Below are 19,552 nucleotides of genomic sequence, written 5' to 3' on the forward strand. Positions count from 1 at the left end.
ACCAAGCTTTGCTTTTTATATCCTTTATATTCTCTTTATGGATTTCCCTTTGGAAGCAGGGACTTTTCATCTCCCAGATGTAAATTTCTCGTAAATATTTGGGCTCCATTTTGGAAATTCTTCCATTCTCTGATCTGTTGCCTAATCTTCCGTTTAGCAAATATTTTCCATGAAATAAAGGCTTTAATTGTAGAATTACTAATTTGAATAGCATAGCTTAGCATAGCTCAGCTTGTAAAAATCCCACTATCCCCATTAATTCCTCATCTTGGATTTGTCACTTGAACCATCACTTCAGTCCAGGGTTTCTCAACCTAGACACTGCCAACATTTGGGGCTGGATCATTCTTTGTGGTGGGGGCTGTTCTGTGTGTTGTAGGAGGATGTTGAGCAGCATCCTGGCCTCTACCCATTAGATCCCAGGACCCCCTCTTGGGACGCCCCAAAAAGTCTCTAGACATTGCCAGATCCCTCTCCCTTGACTCTCTTGGCTGTGGTAACTCTCCCCTATTACCCCACTCCTTTGACTCAACAAATCTTTCTGGCTAAGTTTTTATGACCTTGAAAATATGGGAGGATTGAGCTTGATTTTCTTTAAAGGAAAAATGTCTACTTCCTCCCCAATGCCATAGGAATAGTTCAAAGCTAACAACTGCCTTTCAGATGGGCTGGGCACTTCCAGCCTCTAAAAAGTGGGGCTAAAATTCAAGAGAGTATAGTAGAGTGTTTATAAGGACCGGGTGTTGATTACTTCTCACTGTTGAAAATATCATTGTCAATCTCATCATTCAACATTACAAATATGAAGGAGAAATATGAAGGATTCTAGAAAAAGGCAGAAGTGATTTTTGCAGCCATGGGGCTGAATTGAAGAGCTTAACCCACTAATCTGTTATGACTGTTCAGGGAGTGCTGGAGCTGGTTCTCTGACGCACTGAGAGTACTTCAGAGGGAGTGTGAAGCGGCATTATAGTTCTGTTTTTAATGGTGGAGGCGAGAATTGCCTGGATCTCTTTCAGAGTACATCGCCAGTCTTCCCTGTTTTCGCCAGCCGCTCACCCCAGCATGGGGGCATGAATTGGAGTGGAAATCAACGGACTAGCGTTTCGATGCAATTGCCCCAAATTATCAGAGAGAAAAGAAGACCACTGTAATTCACCAGCCATAGCATTTTTACCAACTGTTTTTGCTAAGCATTAGTTTACTGTAATATGTTCAATTCTCGGGCCCCTTCTCATCAGAATTTTTCTATAAACACCATTATTACTGTTGTTGTGTTTTCTGTGGCTGAACTGAACTGAATTTGGAGATTTGACCCACATTAACTCCCTCATCTCCTTCAGGTAGTTGGTGAATCTTTGGGAGCACAAATCAAAGTCCTTGGATCTTTGAAGAACAAATTGGTTTTTTGGCAAGTTTCTGCTAAATGAGAACCACGGGAAGCAGCCTGCTCAGGTGTTATAGGGTAATCCATGGTTTACATTCCCAGGGAGCTCAGACTAGATGAGGCAGGAGACACTGTGCTCAAAACTTGGAGTAAGGGTCAGGAGTAAGACCTGGCCTTGAATCCCAGCTCTGCCCTGTCCCAGCTCTGCGATCTTGACAGGTTGCACTAAGACTTGTTTCCTCACCTGTTTTATGAGCTGAATTTTCCTTCTTTCCATGTCCTTAATGTGGCATGGATATCTCTCCACATTATTAGAAATACAGAGACATCATCATTATAAATGGCTGGATCATTCAAATTGCTTTTTGCATCTGCCTCCTCTCTGGCTCTTATTCATTTTCATGATGCTATTCACATAGTGATGGCAAATCTCATCCTGCAAAAATGTGACTTTTGAAAACATCTCTCTTTCTCACACTAATCTGTGAGCTTAGCCAGGGTGGAAATATATCTGATTAATTTTTTTATTACGTCTTCTTCCCTTGGCACAGTTCCAGGATACAGTAAGTACCTGGATATAGAGCGCCCCCCAGACATAGGTGGTGCCCCCCTTACAAGCTGTGTGATGCTGGGCAATTTACTTCTCATCACTAAGCCTCTGTTTTTTCCATATAAAATGGGAGAAAACAATAATTCCTAGTTTCCAAGGTTGCTGTGAGGAGAAAACAAGTTGCACTTAGTATCATGTTTGACTCAATAAATGTTGACTCTTCTGAATTGTGTGATTATTGTTACATTTACTGTTCACTGAAAATGCCTGATGGGTGTACTGAGGGAGGGAGGGAAGGAAGGGAGGAAGGGAGGGATGAAGATTATCAGTTTTGATACATGGAATTAAAAATTCACCTCTCTTCATGGTGAATGAAAATAACTTTACATTTACGAATTTGGCCTGATCCCTGGAGGGAAAACTGCCCTTGGGCATAAGATTTATGTAATCAATTGGCTAGATCTTATTTTGGCCGAGCTTAACTTCCATCTCTGGGTTTACCCACCAGTATGTCTGGGCACACTAGGAGACATCTAGATTTGGGGCCAGATATACAGATCACAAAGAATAATGAATGCAGACCAGCCTTTGCCACCCCAATCTGATGGAAGATCACAGGGAAAGTTGCCAGCTTTTGCAAATGAAAATACCGGACACCAAGTGAAATTCGAATTTCAGATACACAATAGAGCACTTTTTAGTATAAGTATGTCGTGTATATTGCATGGGATATACTTAAACTAAAATTTTATTTTCTTCTATACTAAAAAAATTATTCTTTGTTTTTTTCTTTTAGTATGTATCCCATACAATATTTGGGACATACTCGTACTAAAAATTGTTTCTTTCTGTACTAAAGAATTATTCATTGAGTATCTGAAATTCAGAGTTCACTGAGGATCCTGTATCTTTATTTGTTAGTTCTGGCAATCCAATTTACAGAACAACTGGAGAAGGGTTTATTCTTCCCCACGCACTTTGGAAACATGGAGACTGAAGGCGGCACATAGCACCTTAAATCTGATTTGAAAGTAAAACAATGACTATTGACCAGATTTATGGTTTCTTGTCAATAAGACTCTGACTTCTGGAGATTATTATCAAGGTTTAGCTTTATAGGAAATGTCTTCTCTTGACAATGACATTTTAAATTAATGTGAAATTACATTTTAATTTAATTCACAGGGAGTCATAAACAGGTGGGAGAATTATGTAACAATAATTGTGTTTGCAAGAAATTGATTTCATCCTAAAATTACATGACTATGCTATTACGGTTTGTTGTCATGCTGAAATATACCATTTAACCATAAAATACAGCGTAAAAGACATCCTCATGTTGCAGCCCTTAATCTAGTGTGTAATTGCTTAAGTAAGAACATTAACTATATTGTCAACTACCTGTTCTCAAATACCTTAACTACCAGCTCACCAATATGGGTTTGGGCTTGACATCTGCAACATATAGAGTAGAAACTCAACAGTATTTGAGAACTTGCATTGCATCCCAATCTTTTTATCAAGCAGAGTTGAGACCTTGAAAAATGAGTAAGCTTGAAACATTTTAAAAAGTTGTTCTCTTAGTAATCTTACCACATTTATCGAAGACATTACCCTTTTGCTACTTAAAAATACTTTGGACTGGTTCACACACACAAAAATAGCTTTAATTAACAACTTCAGTAATTTATCATGTTCAGTTTCTTTTTCCCCAGAAAAGTTGCCTTTGGTACACTGAGAGTTCATTCATTTAAAGTTTGTCCTTGGCAATTCTTTATTGAGCAGGTTCCATTTTATTATTTTTTTTATACAAAGCTGATAAATAACTGAGACCAGACAGGCTCAAACTGATTATATTTCTGGATACAAACCAGATGTGCAGTTAATCCATCATTGTTCCTGTGTCAACTACCCCCGTCCTCACCTATACTTGGAAAAAAAACGAACCAGGCCTGATTTCTCGGCTGGTTCATTTCCTTGAACTTGGTGAGAGTCTAGCTGCAGTGGTTCCAAAAATAGTTTGGAAAATGCAGAAACCTGCAGCGCTCGTTCCACTGGCTGCACCGTGAGTACAGACTGGCGTGAATTTCATAGCGCGCTTCCCTCTCTGCTGGGACTTTTGGCGACTGCCTGTCGACTGGAGAGGATCTTGAAAAATAAAGCGACGGCGTTGGTTGTGGATGCCCGTGCTGTTTGTCGCTCCAACAATTCAGTGGAAGGCCCAAATTATGTCTGATGCAGGCTGGATTACTTCAATTTGTGCTGAGTAGAATCTCATTATATCTGTCCAGTACTGGCTGGTAATGAGTAGCAGGATTACTCCCTTCTTTCTAAGGGCTTAGAAAACCAAAAAGAGTGCATTGAAAAATATCTGACCTTTTCAAAAGTAACTGGGCACCTAAGGAGTGTTTCCTAGTCTCATTTTGTAAACTGAATCACAAACCAAGCTACAATCTTGTCTTTGTTTAATGTAACCAATGAGACCATCGGCTCTCTTTAGTTTGTGTTCTTTCGGCATGTTAAGATCCTCAGTCTCTCTTCAGGTGGCTTCAGGGAGCTAGGTGCATGCTGTGATTTGAAGGATAGTGGCCAATAATTATTACAACTCACATTGGTTTATCAAAGCTTATTGCGTGCAAGGACCATTCTAAGAACTTTCATCCACGCAAAAACAGTGCGAAATAGGTATTCTTATTTTACTGATGAGAAAACAAGCACAGAGAAGCTAAGGGGCGTGCTGAAGGTCACACAGCTTATAAATGGCAGAGCACTCAGGCTGGTATTCAGACTTACAAACTCGTGTTCCACACTGCCTCCCTGGGGACGTCCCTCTAGGATGCAAGGGAGATACACTGAGCTGGCGTAATGTTCAGATTCTCTCATTATTCCTTTAGGCTAGGGCAGAAATGATAACCACGTTTTATTTTATGTGCCAAATCTGAAGCATGGCTTGACTGCCAGAAATGTTAAGAAGGACTCTGGAGTCCTGTCTGGCTTCCAAAGGATTGAGTCCCGTGATCAATTTGGAGCGTCTGCACTGAGCATGGGAGGGGTATGTCTACCAAGCGTTTGCCATCTCTGGTTTAAAGCATTTGAATCTCGGAAAAAAAAAATGCAAATTCTACCTGTGGGGATACACATTCAGCAACTAGTGGCTGTCGATGCCTAGACAAGAGTTAGTTTATTTAGAAAGCAAGACTTGGTGAGGTTGGGGCAGAGTACAGGTAAGTTCTGGGCTGTGTGGGAGCCCATCCATGGCAGTGTTGGTTCCCGGGAGTGAGGAGCCCACAACGGGAGGAGAGAAACAGAAACAAAAGTTACAGCTGCGCTGAAAACAAACTGTCCGCATCCTAGTTCTGCTCAGGGTGACTCCTCTTAGGACCATGATTATGGTTTTGAGCATCTTAAGAGCAGAATCGATCTCAGCTAATATGTCTTCCGGGCAGGCAGTGTGCTGGGCTCTGGGTATATTTACCCCGTCCAGTCCAGTTTAGAGCAGCCTTCCATGGTGGGTATAATTATTCTGATTGCGTGCCCAGGATGTGTGATGACTGAGGGTGGCTATCCTATTGGCAAAGCAGGAATTCAGCTCTCCAGCTAGTGCCCACATAGCTCCCTTCACAGCACCTCCCAGCCTTAGAAACATTTTCTCCAAGGAGGGGAGCATGGTTCCTGACGTCCTTAGAGCCAGGGCTTCAGCTGGAAGGCACAAAGGGGAATTCGCCCTCCCTGCTTCATCTGATCTCTGAGCACAGAATGCCTGGCTGCCCCAAACTGAGGGTGGGCGAGCCTGGCGAGAGAAAAAGCATAAGAGGAGCGCAAGGGCATCGTAGGGTTTAAAACCATAATGGAACATCTCGTTTTCTTGGTTCTCCATTTATGAATAAAATGCCCAATACCTTCTGGCGTATGCTTTTAATTATCTTCAGTTGGATGGAGAAAAGGTAATGGGGACCTCGTAATAGTCGTGGAGGGACTATTGGAATTTTATTTCCCTGGGGAAGGCAGCCACTGTTTGCCAGGGAACCAAGGCCTTTCAAAGTTGAGGACACTTCCCAGTGCCACACGGCGTAAATCACAGCGCAAACTATGCGATTATCCCCTGCAGAGGAATCGAGTGTGGCTTTATGGGATTCTTCTCCAAGCACTTAGGAATAATCTGATATAAAACAGCAGGGGTGGAGAGTAATGACAACTTCAAATTAGTTTAATGAATGTTTACATTTAAAAAAAAGGCTTTTCTGCAAACCTGAAAATACGAAGTGACAGCTTCCTTTCCTATTTCCCCAGCCAGAGGCACCTCCCGGGTTTTTCAACCGGAGGAGAAAGTTGACTTGACTTAACTCCTTCAGGCCCGGTGTGCTCAGGCTCCAACATTGTTCGGTCTGGGTTTGAACAGCCCCTTGAATGGCGCTCAATAGTATTTCCACTAGAAACATCAGATCGGCGTTGGGGGAACATCTGTTTTAAGTCAACTTAGACTCAATCCAGGAAAAAATAAATTTCTGGCTCTCCACCTGCTCCGAAGGTCAATTACCCACCCAAATCAGCCAGAGATGGCTGATGGGCTACAGATGCGGAGGATATTTTTAGCTGGGTTTTGGCAGGTAAGCTGCTTGTTGGATGCAGCAAGGAAGGGCGAAGTGGGGAGGCTGATAAACCATTATAGTGTTTTAAGTGTGGTGCAGTGCCAAAGCCCCCAGCAAATCCATCAGGCGCTTCTGGGCCATTTCCCTCCTTCTGATGGAGAGGGATTCGTTTTGGCGAAGGGAGCAGGGTAGGAAATACTCACATTGCTCGCATTATGTGGCGCGGACCTCAAGGTATTTTGGACAAGAAATAACATTTGTGTTTCAGATATAGTTACCCAGCCCGAGCTGCCTCTGCTCTTTTTAACAGTATTTTCAAAGAATGTGCTTATTTTTGCTTCTGAAATCTGCATATTTCCCAGTGTGCATGTCTTGGCCCCCTCCCTTCCCATTAGGCTGAATTCTGTCCTAGGTTGCCGGATGCGGATACGGAATGTTAGTCAAAGGTATGCAAATTAACTCTGGCTTGGCTATAGGAGGAAGAATCACGATGCAACAAAAGCTAGAAATAAAACAAAAGCAAACAAAAGCCCGAAGGGTCTGTGCCCTCTCAAGAATGGCTGGAAACCCAAATGGTGAATTCCAAGAATTGGTTTAGAAACAAGCTTGGGTCTACTTTGGCCTTCAAGCCATCACTAGAAAGATCGAATCGTGCTCACTGGACTGGTGTTTTTCCTTCCCTTCTTGACTAGCATGCCAGCACCTCAAGAAACCTCTGTGAAAATTCCACAGGCCTTATGAGCCAGAAGAAAACTGAGTAAAAATAGCCCTCCGATAGAGCAAGCTTCCCTTTCTGTGCGATCTAAGGTGTTCACAAAGCCTAAGTATAAATAAATAGCAAGGTGATAGTTGTTGCTTCACAAGCTGAAATCAATTTTTTTTGGTGAGGAAGATTGGCCTTGAACTAACTTCTGTTGCCGATCTTCCTCGTTTTCCTTTTTTTCCTCCCCAGTACATAGTGGTATATCCTAATTGTGAGTCCTTCTAGTTCTATGTGGGACGCTGCCTCAGCATGGCTTGATGAGCGGTGTGCAGGTCCATGTCCAGGATCCAAACTGGTGAACCCCTGGCTGCTGAAGCAGAGTGCGCAAACTTAACCACTATGCCACCGGGCTGGCCCCTGAAGTCAGTTTTTAAGTAGGAATTTCCAAGATAATGAGACTAATACAGAAGCAAATAGATGACAGTTTTCAGTTAACCAGATTGTGGAATGAATGAGAACCTGGATGCTCCTGGAGAGCACTATAGCCAGGCCATTGGGAGACACATATTTGTGTGTTTTAGAAGTCTCAGAAGTGCATAAAATTTCCTAATTCTCAACAAGGCACTACACCAACAAGTCTAGTGTTTGTGTAAATGATCCTTATGAATCCTCCAGCTGATAAGAGTTTTATTTCATCAGGGGCAAAAGTGCAGGTCTAGACACAATGTCTAAAAGGTTATTGTGCAATAGTGGGGCCCGTTCACTGACACATACTCAGTGTTCTCATGCGGGGCAAAAACAAACTAACACACAAAACGCACCCTGACTCATTTAGAGAGAGAACAGGACTGAGAAGCAATAGAAGATGATGGTTAAGGGCGTAGCTTGGAGGGATGTGGTGGGTTCCAATGAGACTCAGTTTTCTCATCTGTAAAATAGGAATAATCCCTAGTCCCAAAGGTTATTTTGAGCATTAAATGAGATGATATGTGAACAGCCACGGCGGAAATTGTGCCGTGGTCATCATCACATTTGTTGTGATTGTTGGGACACACGTGTGGAAACATCAGGAACCTCATCAGGAGCCATTGCGCCTAATTCTTAAGCGACTTGCCAAGCACAGGAAAGACTGAGCCGAACGGCTGTTTAGTCGTCAGTCGGGCACTGCCGACCTCTTTGTGTTCCTGTGAGGAGTAAATGAGAGAAGGTGACAGCAGAAATCCAGCTCTGAGCAGGAAGAGTGCAATTCACAGGCTTCAATTACGTGTAAGTGACCAGCAGCTGCCTCAGGTGCTCCCGGCACGGGGTGCAATGAAGGAGAAAAGTAAGTTTAACTTATTTATTAATTCTTCACCCTCGAATGGCGTTCTACTGTTGTGTTGATGTGGAGACGAGAAGGTGCTGAGAGGATATTTAGCTTACCATGGAGAGAAGCATCTTGAGGTTCTGGTGGCTGAGACAAACGCATCAGGGATCCGTGCCTTTATGGGCGGAGGAGCCATGCACGTGCGCATGTCTGCATGTGTGTGTGTGTGCACACGCAAGTGTGCAAAGGGCGAATGGGCCGCCGGGATTTGCGAGGGTGTTCTTTGTGTGCATGTATGTGTCTCTCTCCTCTGTCTCTCCAGTTGCCGCCTTAGTTTTTATTAGTGTTTTCGCTTTTTGCTATGGGAAAATGCAGGAGAACAGTGAAAACCTGGTGGGGTTATAAAGGTTCCAGGATCTTCCTGAGTTCTCATGACCATTGTTCCTAAATCCGTTAGTAGGTTTCATTAGTTCGTGTCTCTTCCCTGAGTCCCACCTTCCAGTTTTCCCCGACTGCACTGGACGTTAAAATCCGGTCCCTTCATCATGCTCTGCAGAGCCCTTGTCCATCCAGCGTCCCATCAAGCCCATCTCCTGCCTTCCTTTCCTCGAACTTGCCAAGACCCCTTTCATTTAGTAAGCTTTGAGCTCACTGTCTTCCCTTCCTAAAGCACTCGCCATCCCCACCCCACTCCTACCCAGCACCCCTCTTGCATGCTCCTCTGGTTGTTCTCTGTCACTGGACCCTACTTCCTCCATCATGCTTACCACGTGCACTAACTGTGTTACTTATTTACTTCTTTTTTATTTCTGATACGCTCTGGAATGTAGAGGCTCTGTCAGGGCTGAGAAGGAATCTGCCTTGGTCTCAATATCAAGCGTGGAATCAGGCACCCAGTTATGCTCAACATAGGATTTGTTGAATGAATGAATGAATGAATGAGTTCTAGGAAGCCTCATTGGATTTACTTCCCCTTGTTCCTGAAGGCTGACCTCTCTGCAGCTGCGCTGCCGCTGGCAGAGCTGAACAATAGAACTAGATTAACTGGCCTTCAGGTGCCCACTCATTTCAATAGGGAAGTTGCATTCCCTGGGCTCTGCGCCACAGATGCCTGCAGCCTCTGGGGACCACCTGCTCCCCCCTGGAAGGACCTCGCTCCTGGGAGAGTTGGCCTCTGGAAACAGTCCAGGTCAAACAAGGTACCATATAAATGTGGCTTGTCGGCATCTTCCACTTCCACTTTCCCAAGTCTTTGCTGCCTCGATTTAATTTCAAGCTGAAAGGTCATTATCCAAGTCCCAGGCAGATGCGGCTGACTCGTTGGCAGAGATGACAGGTCAACATCCATTCAAAATCTCAAAATTTCCTCCTGCACTCTGCAGGCGAGTGTTCCTGTTGTGGAAGGCGATGGTAAGGAGGGTTGCTTGTGCGTCAGGGAACTGAGTATGAAGGTGGTCATTATGACGGCTTGTTATGAGTGTCCACTACCTGCACGGAGGCCCTGAAAGGAGGCTCAGCGAAAACGATGCTTGGGGCCCAGCATTTACACATCCCAGCAAGGCCTTTCCCCCTTCTCTAGGCAAAATCATCATCACACAGTCAAAGAGCAAACGCTTATTACGGAGATTCCCTCTTCCTTTGAAGAAGTCAAAAGACTACCTATTGTATAAGAGATATCCTTTCCAAAAGACTAGCCGTTGGTCCATTTATTATTCCTCCTTGCAACAAATATTCATTAAGCACCACTTGGATGCCATGCACTGTGCTGGGGGCTTGTTATACAGAGGGAAACAAGACAAATGTGGCCCCTGCCCTCAAGGGGCTTATAGTCTAGCAGGGGTACAGACAGTAAGAGAAGAAACATACACATTTAAAATTTGTTTCCAATTTACTAGCTGTGTGATCTTGAACAAGTCACTTAACCTCTCTGTGCTTCAATGTCCTCATCTGTAAAATCAGATAGTTAGTTCTGATCCCATAGGACTGTTATCAACATGAAAGGAGTTGTAAAATACAACATGTTTAGAAAAGTACCATGTCAGTGCTAGCTATTTATCGCAATAAGCCCTTTAGAGGAAACGACGTCCTGGAGGAACGTGGCATGGGGACGACTAAGGTATTAGGCAGATGAAATTTTCTCTAGGTCATTTTGTTAGCAAGTGCTAGAGTCCTAATTCCAGCTTCAGAACCTGTGCTCTTAAACTTGTCTTACGCTGCTGCTTTCAACTACATACATGGATAAATTACAGAACGCCGGTCACTGTTTCCCTCTCCCTCTGTCCTTCTCTCCCCATCCTGTGCATTCTGTCATAAGACGTTGTTGTTTCTATCAGGCGAGCAATCAGGTAGGGAGAGCCGGACATTTGAATAGGCCGTCACATCACATAGCAAAACGTGGGAGAGGCAAAGGAAGGGGTGTGTGTGTGTGTGTCTGTGTGTAATGAAAGAAAGAAAGGACATGCTAAAATGGAACAAAAGAACACTGCTATTTCCATCTTTCTGACTATGAAATAGTCCCTCTTGAGTCAAGTCAAGCAAATGGGTGTGCCACCTCTTTCTCCTTTATTCCTTCTCGGCTTTTCCTATTGCGCTTTGCCCTCCGGGCCCACAAGCAGCTGGGAGGTCTTATATTTGGGGATTCGGTGAGTCTGATCCAAGGCTACAACACAGATAGGCAGTTAGTGCCTCATTTGTTGTGTTTCTCTGTAAAATACTATTCCGGCTAACGCCCTGTTTCTCTGGGCCCCGTAAAGCAGAACTCCTCCAGTGAAGGATCTATATTTTCTGCCTCTGTCTCCTCTCCTCCATCTCTCTTGAACTCACTCCAAGCAGGCTTTCGTTTCTGCCCCTCCTCCCCATCTGCCCCTGCACAGGTCACCCTGACCCACGGTGTTCAACCCAATGGTCCATCGGGGGTCCTCATCTTACTCAGACCATACACTGCCTTTGACACCTCTGAACACTCCCTCCCAGAACACTTTCTCCGTTTGTCTCTTGGGACATTACTTTGCTGGGTCATCCCCATGCAGTTAATGTCTATATGCTGGGATGCCCACGGGTCCATTTCCCCTACTTTCCCTCTCTCCTTATATCCACTTCCTAGATGATCCCATCCAGCCTTGTGGCTTTCAATGCCATCCATATGCTGATAAATTCCAAACGGGTTTTTCCACCCCAGACCTCTCCTGAACTCCAGACTTGTATATCCATCTGTCTACTTAATCTCGTCATTTACTTGCCCAATGAGCTTCCCAAACCCGGAAGCCAAACTCTTGTCCAAACCACAGTCTTGACCTGCAGCCCCTGCTCCCGACCCCAAACTCTCTCCCATCGCCACCTTTCCCATCTCAATATACAGAAACCAAACCCCCGAGTTGCTCGAGCCAACAACCTTGGAGTCATCCCTCCTGCTTTTCTTTTCTCCCACCCCCCCATCCAGTTCATTAGCAACTTCTTTTGACTCAACTTTCTAACTATATCCAGCATCTGAGTATTTATTACCAGCTACGCTGTGACCACCTAGGTCCAGGCTGGGTTGCATGGGCTGGATTATTGCAACACCAGCATCTGGACACGGTCCCTCTGCACTTGGCCACCTAGAGTCCCTTCTCCCTTCGATGACCAGAGTAAGTCTTTTAAAACACTGGTTCTGAAACTTTGCTGGGTATCAGAACCACCTAAGTCATTGGATAAAAAACAAAGAGCTGTCCCCATCCTCCAGGGAGAAGTCTGTGCCTGTGTTCCCATCAGGTGATAGACACTGTCAACAAATGAGGCCTAAACTGCAAGAGAAGCAAAGCTTATTTGAGCTCTCAGGAATTGCACTTTGGGAGACGCAGATTCAAGTAGAAACTCAAATATGCTCCAGTGACAAGAGAGGGGTTCAGGGTTTGTATGGGAAAAAGAAGGAAGATGAGGTAAGTTGTATTAAGGAAGAGTTCATGGGTGCTAGATGAGGGAAGGCTGGGTTTCTGCTTCATAGATGGACTTGAGATTCAGTCATCAGGCAAAAGGCTAGACTTGTCCTTCCTTGAGTGGTCAGCGATTGGGTCATCAGCAAAGTCCAATATCATCAGTCCTAACAAACAGGATATTCTTGTCCTTATGACTTCTTGGATGTTGGCAGTTAGGTTCAGTTCTAAGATAAAGCAAACAAGGCGCGCAAGGCAATTCCTCTGAAATGGCTGCTCCGGCTTTCTTTTAATATGGATCCACACATGTCATCTTTGAAAACACCAAAATCTGCGAAGCATTGTTTTAAAACAGAAACTAGATGAAAGCATTCTGAAATCAGGAAGAAAGCCAAGACCATTTACAGGGTCCTGCATGGCTGGAGACCCTGCCACCCCCTTGACCTCATCTGCTGTCCTTCGCCCTCTCACTCACGCTGCTGCAGCCACTCTGACCTCCTGGCTCTTTCTGAAACGCTCCCTAGACACTCCTCCATTGCTTCCCTCCTCCTGGGATGTTCTTCTAGGCGCCTGCAAGGACTCATGCCCTATAGGTGTCTGCCCAAAAATCTCCCCGAATACCACCATGTAAAATAGTTCTTTCTTTCACCTTCATGCTCTCTATCCCCTACCCTGTTTTTCCCCCTTTGTGGACAGAGTATATTTTTGTTTATTTATGGTTGGTCTTCCCCTCTAGAAGGTAAACTTGTTCAGAGCTACATTCTCTGTGCCTACAACAGTGCCTGGCAAACACACAGAAGTGCTTAGTAAATACTTAGTTGGTTGAATTGAAATCATGTGGCGCTGACTTAGTGTTGCAGGTCATTTGCAAATGAAAAGCCCTTCCTTCTCTCCCCTTCTACTTCCCCAGGAAGCCAGCCTCCTCAGATAGCCTCTCTTGGGAGTACCTATAATCCAGGCAAAGGGCTTTAACTAAGCCAATAAATAATTAGCCTTGAGATGGGAACCTACACAAAAGCAGAATCCACAGATTTTCTAATTGATCTTGCTGTCTTTGCATTGGCCATGGTCAGTCGTGGCACTATTAGCTGCCTGTGCAAGCCCCCCAGGGGATGGGGAGGGTGGCAGTGGAAGATTCCTTAACCCAGTGCAGACTCACTGCTCAGTTCCCGTTAATGGAATGTGATCAGGGTGACTGAGGAAAGAGCACTGGGCAAACGCCTCTGTCATGCTTATAAAAATAGTAGCGCAGTAACCATTGACATTTATGAACTGCCTAAGAATGCCAGGACTGTGCCACGTGCTTCTCATGGCTTAGCTGACTTGAGGCCTATAACCCTCTTGGGGATGAGGACGATTATGCCTCCCCATGATGCATATGGGGAAACTGAGGCGTGTTATGCATCTGTGTTTGCTGGAGTCTTTCAGTGAGAAGTAGCAGAGTCAGGACTTGAACCAAATCTAGTGATGCTGAGAGCAGCTCCCTGCACCTGTATCCATTCCCTCCTCCTGAATGCAGAGTCATTTCAGCTCCTGCCTCACAGGGTCCTCAGAAAGCATTTCATGCAGAGGAAGCTCAAGAGAGAGGAGCTGGGGGGGTGCTGTTCTTGCTCAGATGCCCACATGTAACCAATTCCTACCTGTACATTTCACAGTGGGCATACTCGCCTTTGTAAGATCTGCATCATCTTAGTGTGCGCCCACAACCCAGTCATTTATACATTTCACAGCTTGACTTGGTAGATTTCAGAGTCATTTGATTAGTAAAGTGCAGAATAGATAAACTACCTGGAAAGATATGGTACCCTACCCCCTCACCCCGTGTGACATCCCACTTCTCCGGGAAGAGTGGGCTCACCTGCTGAACTTTACAAAGGGGTCTGCAGTTAGGTGTCCCCGTAACCTGGAATGGGGACAATAAAGAAAGCTTCACTGTGTAGCACCTGCTTGATGGTGAGTATGATGAATGCCATTTGGAGTTGCCAGTTCTTTTACGCACTCCGTGAAGGCCGCACACGCCTCGCATTAATCACCACCAAGCAAATGCAGGCTTCCAGCAAGAGAGCCAAATGATTGGGAACAAATTCAAAACAGCTTTATTTCATTGACAGACAGGACCTTTTTGTTAAACTCTGGTTTAAAAACCTTTTACATCTCTGTCTCGTTCACACGTTACCGTAGTCATTCATATTTATGTAAACCCAAGAACTTGGAGCCGGCTTATTTATCACAACCTATTGGCAGGCAAAGGATCACATAAAAAAAGAATCTTTATTTGAATTCTTTTTTAAAGCTATTAAACAGTGCTAATGGGAATGACGCTGTTATCAACCATTATTGAAGTAAATGGGTTTCTGAGCTGAAAAAAAAAAAATAAAGAAAACTTCTAAATGTCAATGTGCACATAGAAAACAGCAGTTAATTAAACGAGACAGTGTGTGGTCAGCAAAGATAGCCGTGTCTGTACTGTTAGGGAAAGCGCAGAAGCTGGGGAGGAGGAGCAATTGTCTGGGTTAACCTGAGTTTTGATAAGCAGCACCAGTTAGCCTTAGGTAAGAGCTATATGTAAACCAACTTTGGCCCAAATTACCAAACTGATTCATTCAAAAGTCTCTTGTTTTAAGCATTTTTCCCCCTAACTGACCAAAAATTTACTCAAATCTTTATGTCACATTATCCAAGGCATACTAATCCGGTATTCAAGCTTCTAGAATTATCTTGAAACATCTTCTATGAAAAAGAATCTGGTTCCTGTTCCAAAATAAATGCAGAATGTTCCTGATATCTTTTGAGTGTTGCTTCTAAAGAGTTATCTTTCCAAGATTGAGAAAGTTGACTTTAAAGAGAAAAGTTGAGCTCTCTCCTAACACCAAGGCAGTGGGGGTCAGCCTCAGCGCCTGGTATTTAGAAAACTCATAAACATGGAAACCAACACCTGCTCCAGGGGAACATTGTGCTCCAACCTAAGGAATGCGTTGTCTGTTGTTTTTTTTTTTTTCTTTGTCAGAAACCAACTGGGAAGCGCCCTAAGTTAGAATAACTTCTGAGAAGTGAACTGTGCTTATCAAATATTCTCCAGCAAAATGGGTCTCTTGCCTCTTTGTGAAAATGACAGATCAGTCCAGGTGCTTTCAATATATGATCTGTGGATGGACTGCTAGGATTTTTACTTACTCCCGTAGTCTGGAAGGGTGGAGCTTCTGGCCTCAGTCATGGTTGGACACCGATGAGCAAAGCTCCTTGGCAAATGAGTGAGGCAGCCAGGCAAATAGGTTTGGACCAGTGTAGCAGTAAGGCTGTTGCTGTGGGGGAAGGAAGAGACACAAAAGTTCAGGTCGTGATGGGTAAAGCAAAAGATGTCAATAATCCAGGGAGCTGGCTGGCTTAGGACTTTAGTCACTAGGGCAGCATTCAAACAGATGATTCAAAGGAATCATGTTAAAAAACCTTTTTTACACTTTTACTGGTTTCTTTAAAGCAGTACAAATCAAGTTTTTCTCATCTTGTTAAACCAGTGATTCTGTATTGGTCAGGGAGTGGGGGAGATACGTGAGTGTGGTTGTCATCACCTTTGTGGCAACTTCTTCAAACAGCATCCTCACCCAGCATGGAAATTGATGGCAACGCACCTCCAGGGCGGGTTACCCCTTACTCTCCCCCGACCCTGCCCACCTTGAGACTCAACAGGGCTTGGGGAATGTACTGTGGAGGGGTGGGTCCCACAAGTGAATGAGGTTAAGAACCCTAGGCCCTTTCTTTTTCCTCTGATTTATTTCCTAGACTGTCAAACATGCGTATATTTCCAGGCTAATAGTTTTTAATCAAATGTGTGATTGCTCTATTCTGATGCATGCGAAGTCTTATATTGTGACCATCCCAAAGAGCATTTATTCTTACTTCCTACCTGCATTTTGACAGGCTGACAGTGACTCTTTCTTCTTAATTTGGAGATAACAAATTTTTAGGTTTTGGAATTTTGGCGTACTTGTTAAAGGAAGCGAGAACGTCATTTCAACCGTCTGAGAGTATAAAATAAGAAAATGCAGAAAGAGGATGTATGTTCTTTCCTCTAGCCTCTCACAGCCCTATTACCCAAGAGAGTTCGACATTTACCCAAACCTAGTTTCATCTTGTTTTCTTTCTGGTTTGAAACCTAGAGTTTTTATTGCTTGGTCTCTCCTCGTCTATTTGCAGCAAGCTGTTTCAGATCCTTGAGGTCCTAAGGCCTTGCTGGCTCTCTGCCAGCCTCCTGTCCTGCTACAGGCTCAGGCTTACATTGGGTAACTCTCTGCTGGTTTTCCTAAACCACTCTTGGGTCCTTCTTGGCTTCCAGCCTCGCATTCCCCTTCACTTCGTAAACGTAGCTCTGTAAGTTGGTCCCTTGATTGCCTTAAGTAATTGATCTGTTGGCCTAAAAAAGAGTGGTTGTGTTTCAGGGGGTAGGAGTTAAACTAGACTCTGCCCAGGAACAAGTGTGTTGGTGGGAGGTCCGCTTCTCTGGAGACAGTGGTCAGTGGCGTTGCAACCCAATCCATGTCTGGTACTCCAAGTGGGCTCGTTGGGTGGTAAGGTGACCAAGTCTGCTTGAATTTGTTTGCTTGTCCATTTATTCACTCGTTCACTCATTCACTCTCTTCGTAATTGTAAAGTCATTTATTATATACATTGCCAACTCTGTTGGAGGTCCTGGGTCACATTTTCTGCCAAGCCACTCTGCCTGCTGCAGAAACAAGGCCTCCATATGGAGAACATTCTATGGGTATGCACCTTGCTGTTACTCCATTGCAGTATAGACTTTAGAGTTCAGGCAGGGACTCTAGTAAGAGTCCTCTCTGGGCAGAGAAAAGCTACACCGTTCATCTAGATCTCATTAATCTGCAATAATTTTGATATGCTTTTCTGAAGTTGAACTTTATTTTATTTATGAAAGTGCTTTACAAATATTGGCTATTATTGAAGCTACAATTATTAATGATAAAAATTAGCAAAACTTTCATTAATTATCATCATATCATCATCACTGGGGCAATATCATTCTCTCCTTTTCTTTTGTCTTCCAGCAATTCTTTGTCTGTGTGTATATTTATCTTACAACATAATCCTAGTATTTAGTACATGCTGAGTCTTTGATTTCTTGCTTTCAATGTGTGTCTTTAGAACCAGAATATGTGTAGCTGTTTTCTGGCGTGAGCTTGGGCTGAAATGATGAGAAATTTAGACGACATTTCCAGCTAAGGTTAAGCCAGTACTTATCTAGAGATAGCAGTGGTCTCTAACCCAGCATAAGAAAGATAGAAATAAACCCCTCAACCACTGCCATCTGTAATATCCATCTATCTTAAACTTCTTAATGAAAAACAAAAGCGAAAAACCTCAGGCAGGCTTCCCCCACCAAGTTATGTGTGAAATCAAATGCTCGTGCAGCCATTTCCATTCTGAACTCAGATAATAGAGGTTAATGGTTTTTAAGGTTTTTGATTTTGGTTTTTAGATGCAGAATCTTTAAAAAACAGAAAACAAAAAAAAACTAGAGGCTGGCCCGGTGGTGTAGTGGTCAAGTTTGCACTCTCTGCTGTGGCAGCCCAGGGTTTGCTGGTTTGGATCCTGGGCACAGACCTACACACTGCTCATCAAGCCATGCTGTGGTGACATCCCACATAAAAGAACTAGAACAAGGACTTACAATTAGGATATACAATTACGTACTGGGGTTTTGGGGAGAAAAAAAAAAAGAGGAAGATTGGCAACAGATGTTAGCTCAGAGCCAATCTTTGTCACAATAAGAAAAAAAAAAAAAAAAAGCAAGAGTTCAATGGCTTGGAGGCACACTCTCAAGACCAGAATTCGGCATCCTGGCAAGATTCCAGGGGATGGAACAAATGCTCTGTAGAATGGCTCTTAGTGGCCTGGAGAAAGTGGTAAGAAGTTGAAATGCCTGAGTTGCTGCCTTGGCAGCTGACTGAGGAAGGGGTGTAAAGGCACAGGGCAGAAAAAAAAAACTAAATATTTTGCCAAAATCTAACATATACAACAGACATGAGGGAAGGGCATTGTTTTAAGTGGGAAGCTTCAACCCTCCCAACTGCTGCTCATATGGATTCTTTCCCACCCCTCAGGAAACCCCAAGACTCCAGAGAAACTCTATATGAAAATCACTATGTCACTACAACAGTCATGGCTTTGTTTGAAATTCACTATAGCAGTGTTTCTCAAAATGGAGTTCCTGAGTCCCTTGGATTGGAGACCGCAACCAACTGAATTAGAATCTCTGAGGGTACAGCCCAGGCTCTGCATTGGTTTCCAGCATCCCAGGCGATTCTGCTCAGCCCTAAAGTCTGAGAACCATTGGACAGTAGAGTTACTTTTTCCAAATCTAATTTGTGTCCATTATAAAAACAATACATATACGTTCAAGACATTGGTAACTAAGAGGGAGGGAAAAATCTCTTTTGCTCCCACCATCTTCACCTAAAACTTTTAGGAACATTTCCTTTCAGTCTTTATTTTTGATACAGAAGTTTTGGTTTATAATATAGCTTTAGCCATCATTGTTGCTGTGGTGTCATTATTGTTTAGACGTGGTAAATCATTTCATCTTCATAAGAACTCTGTGTGATAGGTATTACTATACTCATTTGGCAGGTAAGGAAATTGAGACAAGAAGAGGTTTACATACCTAGTTTATATTCACCTTGACAGCCTGTTTTCTGTCCTTAAAACTATAGTCATGCGCCACAGAATGACATTTCGGTCACCGATGGACCACATGTACGACAGGGTCCTGTAAGATTAGTACTGAATAGCGTAGGTGTGTAGTAAGCTATACTATTTAGCTTTGTGTAAGTACACTCTGTGATGTTCAAACAGTGACAAAATTGCCTGACGACTCATTTCTCAGAACATCATTAAGCAACACATGACTATATGTCAAAAGATTTATTGTTATTTTTTATAATCATATTTTCCTTCTTGCTTTGGACTGTAAATGGCAGACTTTAATTTCAGCTCTAACATTGGACCAATTTTCAACATTATAAATGAGGCATTTGTTGAAGTGGGTTTTTTTTCTTTCCATATGTAGAACTATTTTCTTGAAAATGTATCTT

General features: G+C 43.6%; 1 protein-coding gene across 2 annotated transcripts in view; it reads left to right on the forward strand.

Annotated features, from left to right (window-relative positions):
- Window positions 1–19,552, forward strand: part of WWOX (WW domain containing oxidoreductase) — a 934,161-nt gene that overhangs the window by 790,117 nt on the left and 124,492 nt on the right. The window lies entirely within an intron of this gene.

This window comes from Equus caballus, chromosome 3 (assembly GCF_041296265.1).
Source record: "Equus caballus isolate H_3958 breed thoroughbred chromosome 3, TB-T2T, whole genome shotgun sequence".
Lineage (NCBI taxonomy): Eukaryota > Metazoa > Chordata > Mammalia > Perissodactyla > Equidae > Equus > Equus caballus.